The sequence below is a fragment of the Parasteatoda tepidariorum genome, chromosome 6 (genome assembly GCF_043381705.1).
Source record: "Parasteatoda tepidariorum isolate YZ-2023 chromosome 6, CAS_Ptep_4.0, whole genome shotgun sequence".
NCBI lineage: Eukaryota > Metazoa > Arthropoda > Arachnida > Araneae > Theridiidae > Parasteatoda > Parasteatoda tepidariorum.
The window spans coordinates 92,382,187-92,390,540 of NC_092209.1; the positions used below are offsets into that span (position 1 = coordinate 92,382,187).

At 24.6% G+C, this 8,354-nt stretch overlaps 1 long non-coding RNA gene across 1 annotated transcript; it reads right to left on the bottom strand.

The window, feature by feature from the left end:
• Nucleotides 1–1,019: 1,019 nt before the first annotated feature.
• Nucleotides 1,020–7,996, bottom strand: LOC107445641 (uncharacterized). The gene is made up of 3 exons (XR_011637104.1): nt 7,942–7,996; nt 5,461–5,575; nt 1,020–1,102 (listed from the first exon to the last, which is right to left on the bottom strand). It is a non-coding gene; the product is annotated as an uncharacterized lncRNA (long non-coding RNA).
• Nucleotides 7,997–8,354: the final 358 nt, after the last annotated feature.

Here is an 8,354-nt window from a genome sequence, read left to right on the forward strand (position 1 = left end):
TGATATAATTGATACTATGTCTAATATGTTGGAGAACATTTTAGTAATTTTGAAAATTCTTGTACCAGCTATAGAATGTTGGAACATGAAGTTTTTAATTAATTAAAGAAGACTATTTTTTCTAATTAGATAAATATTTAAAAATTTTTACGCAATTTCATTGTATCCCTGGTTTACATAAATTACTGTTTGTTTGATTTAATTTATCAGAGAAACGAAACCTCTATCAAAACACGAATAACATTAAAATTGATTTTACACAAGAGAATACCAGGCTATTCCAGCATATTAACACAATACGATTGTAATACATAAATAAAAATGTGTACAACCAAGAAAATTTTCCAAAAGAATCGAAGAGGTTATACTTTTATACTTATTGCCTATTAACGATTTTGAATAAATTTACAATAACGATTATAAATAATAACGATTTTGATGCAATAAATTTCTAGTAGAAACACCATACAAGCAAAAAATATTTACAATTTTCAGTTATCATCGCACAGGGCATAATTTTAATTTTTAGTTACCATCTTTGTTAGATTCTATTAAAGAAAAATGAGAATTTTAAGTACAAAAAAAATTCCCAGTGGTGTATTCAAGACTCCTTATATTTGAAGACAATTTTATTTAATGCTGGGAGCATTTATTTATACATTGGAGCTCAAATTATGTTCAATTTTGATTTTCTTAATACTTGCTCGGCATGATTAATTGCTTCTCTTACTAATTGTTTTGAGAGAAAANACTATGGAAACCATTTTTATAATATAGCAATGTAGATAAACAAAAACTAATAAAAAAGCAGAAAAATGAAATATTCAAAAATATAAATCAAATTTGAAAGTGATACATATTAATTAAATAAAATGTCAACATAAAAACCTATTTTAATTAAAACCATTATAACGATATTACAATGTAAATAAACAACTGACATTAAGGAAGTAGAATAATAAATATCACAGAAATAAATGCAAATTAAATTAAATATGAACATTAAAACTAATTACTTACAGTTCCAACCCGATTGATTGCACAAGTAAAATAGCTATTGTCAATAGCAGCACATCATGTCTCTATGGACCACATGGGTTCACTATTAATGTATTACATCAATTAAAGATATTATGCATACTTTTTGTTCAAAATCATTCATGATTTTAACAAAAGAGATAATTGGAAAAAAAAAGTTTCATTATATTTAAACATGTTAACAAACTGTGGATAAGAGCAAAAATAATAATATAAATATGCCTTGGATCACAATTACTTTAACCTTATTGCCACTTAATGTATTCTTGTTAAAAGCATGATACATTTAATTTGATTTAGAATAAGCCTTAAAAGAATCTTATTTAAGATGAATTAAATAAGTATAAATGTATACATATAGTAAGAAATAGTGTTACCAAAATATTAGTGGAGAAAATTGCATCAGAATGAATGAGAAGTTTAATAGCAACCCTGATAAGGAAGAAGTAATTTGGTGCTTTATAATAGTAGCATTTACTAACATTTGAGTGATAAGAAATTTTTCTTTAAGAGAAAAAGATATTTTCTTTAAGAGGAAAATAAATTTTTATTTAAAAGAAAAAGAAAGTTTTCTTTATCTGACTTGCATCGATTTCCCCAGAATTTCTTAATGATATTCATGAAAAAATTTCAATACAAGTTTGGATTGTTCAATTTTTTTTTAATAATTTGAAGTCTAAAACTCAGTAAATCAAAAATAGTGCATTTTTTTCACAATTTCTTTTTCTGAGAGAAAATATGAAGTAAAATTTATTAAGTATAAACATCAAACATACTTTTTCTGGGGATTTAATTAAAATCAAAGATACATTTTTACTCAAGATTCCTTCTTTATACTCTATGCTTTTATGAAATACTAGAGCTAAGCTATTTGAATTTTCAATTTAAAAAATTTAGCAATCATAAAAATTTCTAAATCTTAAAAAAATTCATGCTGTTAAATAATACAGTATACAATTATTCATTTAAAAAATTAGAAATTTTATTATGTTAGAAACACAAGTTTAAATTTTCATAAAGTAAAATAGAGTGTAAAAAATTGCCATCACTAAAAGACAAAAAAAATCTGCTAAATACTTTTTAAATTTATTAACATTAAAAACAAACAAAAAGCTAAAACAGAATTAAAAACTTTGATGCTGATGAAATAGAAAGAAAAATCTATTGCAATTATGCAGATTGTGTAAGCTTTTCTTGTTAAATACTTTAATTTTATGCAGTACAATTTAAGAAATAACTGTTATTTCTTTAGCAACAAGCATTTTTCTTAATTTGAAATTACTTTTCAATTTTTTTTAAAATTCTTTTCTTAGCTTAAATAAAAAAACAATCATAAAAAAATTTAAAATAAAAATTAAGCATTTCATTTTACAAATATTGTGTCAGTATGTCAGGCTTGGGATGTATTCATTATAAATTAGACTTAAAATATTTTACAACTGTTTAAGAATTTGGAAGAGTTTTTAACTTAATTTAAATATTTATTATTCTGATTTATTTGTTTCATAAATAGAAAGTTTTACGAACTGAAACATTGATTTCAACAATAATGTAGGTTTATAACACACTGTAACATAAAAATAGAAATAGGTATTGTGAAAGCAAAAAATTGCTTTTTTCTCGTAATTTAATTTTTTTTTAAATACGAGCAAAGACTGGCATTTGTTAACCACAGATATTAACTACTACAAGCGCTATTTTTGTATAAAGATTGCCCATTTCAATTCCAATTAAAATATATTAAATGAGTAATGCGAAATATNGAACTACCTACAGAAAAAAACTGACAGTTTTAAATTTACATATCCAGAGAAAGAAGATAAGCATTGGACTGATATTGCTGACCTTGTGTCAAAATTGCCACCGCCAAAAATTGACCAACAAACAATGCGATCATCTACAATTTTGAGTTTCGATTTTGATTTTTCTTTATATGACCTTAAATAATTATTCATAAATAAAAAAAAATTGTAAAAGAGCATTGGTATTAATAATTTTTAATTAAATAGTTTCCATACATAATTTAATGTTTATTTATTTTATTTAGTACAAAATTTGCTTATTTTTTAGATTTGTCCCATTAGCCCTGCATCATGTCCCATTAGACCACATATATGGGGACTAATGGGACAATGATATGACTTCAGAAATTGAAATTTTTTACGAAACTGATAAGTCTTTTTCAAACAGATAAAGTATTTTTTATTAGGCACATATGCATGCTTTAATTTAGTAGAATTTTTTAAAAAATATCTACATATTTTACTGAAATACAGCTTGAATTAAAAAAGTGTCCCATTAGCCCCCGCTCTCCCCTAATTGATTTCTAATATTTGATGCAAAAATGAAGAAAAAGAAACTGAAAATTTAATTTAAAAGTTGCAGTTTAACTATAATTTAAATTAAAAGTTATAAAAATTTATATTATAAATTATTTTAAGGCACAATTTTTTTTTTTTAAATTTTGGAAAAAAAAATAAAAAAAATATATAGATTTTGGAAAAATTAATTTAAAAAGAATACTTAAATAAGAATAAATAATTTCTATTTGATTTAACAAGTTTGAAACAATCTTAATTTGCAATTTGTTATATGTTAGTGCATACCTGCTAGCTTTTACGCATTTGACGTAAAATTTTATTTTTATATTTAAAGTGGTAGTAAATATACACTATTTTTTCCTTTATAAATTTATATTTTAAATGATTTTCATAAACAGTATTCTTAAAAAAATTAAGCATATATGTTAATATGTGTTACTATCATGTTTGTCAGCTGAAGCTTCTTGAAATACAACTTATTTTTGTACTAACAATTGAAATTTTATTTCCTTTTTACTACCACGGGGAAAAATCATAACGGAAGGGATCAAAAGTTGGTAGGTATGTTACTGGAATAGAATATATAAAAAATTAAACTCTTTCTTTTCTTTCTTTTTTTTTACATACAATTTCACAATATGTATTTCTGATAACATTTTTCTAAAAGTATAAATTAAAATTTATATTGTTGTTGTTGTTTCTAATACCACTGGTCACTACCAGCAAGCCTCCTTAGTAAAACTCATCAATTTAAATATAGTTATTGATAATTTCTTTATTTCAAATCTGCCAATTCACAAATCATGGCTTCATAAATAATTATACACAAAACTATAAAATGTTAATGCATAAAATTAGCTTACCTCACTACAAAAAATATTTAATTCATTAATATCCGTACTTAAATTTATTTAAGAGTTAGAAATGTTAGAAAATTTACTCATTTGCAACATGCAATTAAATAAATAAAACCTTAAAAATAATTATACTATTGTTATAAGATTAATCAACAAGAGAGAATATTAACGAAATTTCGAGAGTAATTTTTTAAGAAATAAATATTAACTAGTTATATTGTATCTATTTATTATGATTAGTATTGTGATTGTATAGATAAAAACTTAAGATACAACATAAGCAAAAAGACAAGACAAGTAAAGATTGATTTAAGCTACCAAGTAAAAACTAGGATGTTTAATCCAAAACAAAACAAAAATATTTGCTTTATAAAGACCTTATTAGAAAGATGTTCATTCAGGCTGAAATAATAGTCAACATTATTAGAGTTACTAAGTTTATTAGTTATGTAAAAATCTAGATAGCATAATTTTGATAATCTAGTGATAAGGTTGGTGCACATAACATTTCGAGAATATTTAATACATATATGATTTAAACATGATATAAACGAAAAGGCACTTAATTAATATTAAATTTAAGGGGAAAAAAGAAATATTTATAGTTAAAAAAATACGTTATAGTCTACCAGGCCGCCCCGCTACATGAGCTCGTTTGTTTTCTCCTGGTTCTAGCAGCCAAAAAAGCTCTTCGAATGATAATGAAATGTCACCTCAACTTTTGCGACTGCGCTGTTAATGGTTTCCACTAATTAGCCGCAGACAGCTGGGATAATTCATCTCTGGTCAAAGGGAACGAATATCTCTGCAGCAGTGGTGCTGCTTTCCAATGTTTAGAACAAATACTTTCTGTTTTCAGCTTGAAGGGAGTTTATCAAAAATTAAAGAGCCATAAAATTGCAGTGTAATTAAAGTGCCTAGCAATGATATTGAATAAAATACACTCATGAATACAACAATTATTAAATCTCTGGCCATATTATACATTATTAATTATGTATTATGATCAACTATTGACTGTATTACTTAATACATAACAGTTATCATAAAAGACATTACCAGTGACCATAACCAATATTAATTAAAACCTGTAATATATTTTGAGAATACTGATTTAGAAAAATATTTTATTAAAAATTTCACTTAGAATGTTTAAGACATGCATATTCTTAAAACATTAAGTTTTATCAATACACTTCTTTTATTTTTGACAACAAACTAAAAAAAATATGTGTTTAGCTTACCTTAAGTCTCCAATAGTAGCTGATGGATTAAAAACAATTTCAGCACCATTAAGTCCATAAACCTTCCACTTTTGTGGATGATGCCTTCCATAACAGATGTTGATTGCAATTTTTCCTGAAAATGAAGTCAATTTTATAATTTGTTTCATAAGTTGCAGGATAATTTAGAAAGTCCATCTTCTTTATAGATGCAATACAGTGGATTCATTTTAATATAAGCTTATTACAATAAGGAAAAAAACAGCTTTTTGTTGTATGAGATTTTTCAGAACGCCAGTTTCAAATCAGGCAATCGGATTCTCTCTACAAGCAATTTTTTTTAAATGGACATTTTTAGCAAAATGTACAATTCAAATGTAAAAATAAACAAGGGGTCACATATATGTTGTGACAAACTTCTAAGGAAGATAGGACACATCATCTGGATAAGCATTGCATAGGAACCCATGCCGGGGAAAATCATATTCTGCTTGGAGTGCTAATGAACTGTTTCTTTGCATACTTTTGAACAGGTCATAATAGGGAAGTGCCTATGCAATTTTAATCCTGATTATGTATCCTAACTGCCACAGAAAATCATCCTCTCATTTACATGACTCCTTATTATGTACAATGCCTTAAAAATTGTACATTTTAACAAAAAAAATTAACTAAAAATGTGATTTTAAAAAAATATTTAGCTTCAAAAGCCAAACTTATTTCAGATAAGAAATTCCCACACCCAAATTAGGCAAGATCAAGTATTTGTATAAATGCAACAAAAAAATTTTGTACCCCAGTGATATTATTTTATAGTTTAAACTTGCATCGATTTCCCCAGAATTTCCTAATGATATCCATGAAAAAATTTCAATACAAGTTTGAATTGTTCAATTTTTTTTTATTTATAATTTGAAGTCTAAAACTCAGTAAATCAAAAATAGTGCATTTTTTTCACAATTTTCTTTTCTGAGAGAAAATATGAAATAAAATTTATTAAGTATAAATATCAAACGTACTTTTTCTAGGGATTTAATTAAAATCAAAGATACATTTTTACACAAGATTCCTTCTTTATACTCTATGCATTTATGAAATACTAGAGCAAAGCTATTTGAATTTTCAATTTAAAAAATTCAGCAATCATAAAAAATTTTAAATCTTAAAAAATTCATGCTGTCAAATAATACAGTATACAATTATTTATTTAAAAAATTGGAAATTTTATTATGTTAGAAACACAAGTTTAAATTTTCATAAAGTAAAATAGAGTGTAAAAAATTGACATCACTAAAAGACAAAAAAAATCTGCTAAGTACTTTTTTATTAACATTAAAAACTAACAAAAAGCTAAAACAGAATTAAAAACTTTGATGCTAATGAAATAGAAAAAAAAATCTATTACAATTAAGCAGACTGTGTAAGCTTTTCTTGTTAAATCATTCAATTTTATGCAGTGCAATTTAAGAAATAACTGTTATTTCTTTAGCAACAAACATTTTTCTTAATTTGAAATTACTTTTCAATTTTTTTTCTTAACTCTTTTCTAAGCTTAAATGAAAAACAATCGCAAGAAAATTTAAAATAAAAATTAAGCATTTCATTTTACGAACATTGTGTTAGTATTTCAGGCTTAGGATGCATTCATTATAAATTAGACTTAAAATATTTTACAACTGTTTAAGAATTTGGAAGAGTTTTTAACTTAATCTAAGTATTTATTATTCTGATTTATTTGTTTCATAAATAGCAAGTTTTACAAACTGAAACATTGCTTTAAACAGTAATGTAGGCTTATAACACACTGTAACATAAAATAGATCTAGGTATTGTGAAAGCAAAAAATTGCTTTTTTCTCGTAATAAATTTTTTTTTTAAATATGAGCAAAGACTGGCATTTGTTAACCACAGATATTTACTACTATAAGCGCTATTTTTGTATAAAGATTGCCTATTTCAATTCCAATTAAAATATATTAACTGAGTAATGAAACTAATAAATCATATCACTAATAAAAATGTAAAAAGGTTCTAAAAAAATTTGCTATTCAACTTTAGAGTATTAAATAAATATAAAAATTAACATACTATCATATTTAAGATTAGCTTTAAATTATTACAAGCACTTAACTACACACATATATAGAGTTAAATAAAATTAAGAAAATAAAAAAAAATTGTGAAATAATCTTTTCCAAAAACTATAAGAAACGACAAAAAAACAAGTTTAAAAAAAATTTTTTAAAACCCAAAGAGAGGTTGCAACTAATGTAATGTAATGCACAAAGCTGGATTGTAAAACCAGACTAGTGAGACTAATCTATATTCTAAGCGGTGTAATCGAGTCATCAATGTCTTTTGGGGATCAAACCTATGCTTACACGTTTTAGACTTAAAATTTAAAGTTGAGGTTGGATAAATTTAGATGAATAGAAGAATAAACAAAAGTGTGCATTAAAAACTCATTATCATATATTTTAAAAGAAAACTATCCATACTCACCAAAACGAGTTTGAAATACAGGATGCCGTAAGTCACTTTCCATGTAATAAGTAGACTAAAACAAAATACGCATATATTGAAAATATAAAAAAATTGCTGAGATAAAAAAATACCCTTAGCAGGTTAATTACAAATAATAGAGTTGGTAATTAATTTTATTTCATTCGTTTTATTGTTTTTAATGTTTTAAACATGATTTAAACTGTCACGGCCAAAATTCTAATTCAAAATTTTATGTCTAAAACTGTCAAAAGCCTTAAATATTAAATTTTTGTAATAAGATGAGCATTAGTGCAATTCTTAAGATACTCATGGTGTCAGATGTTGAATTATCATGAATTTTATTATCATAAATTTTATTATCAAAATTACTTCTTGACATAAAAATGAGAGTCTCAAAAATTAGCTCAAAT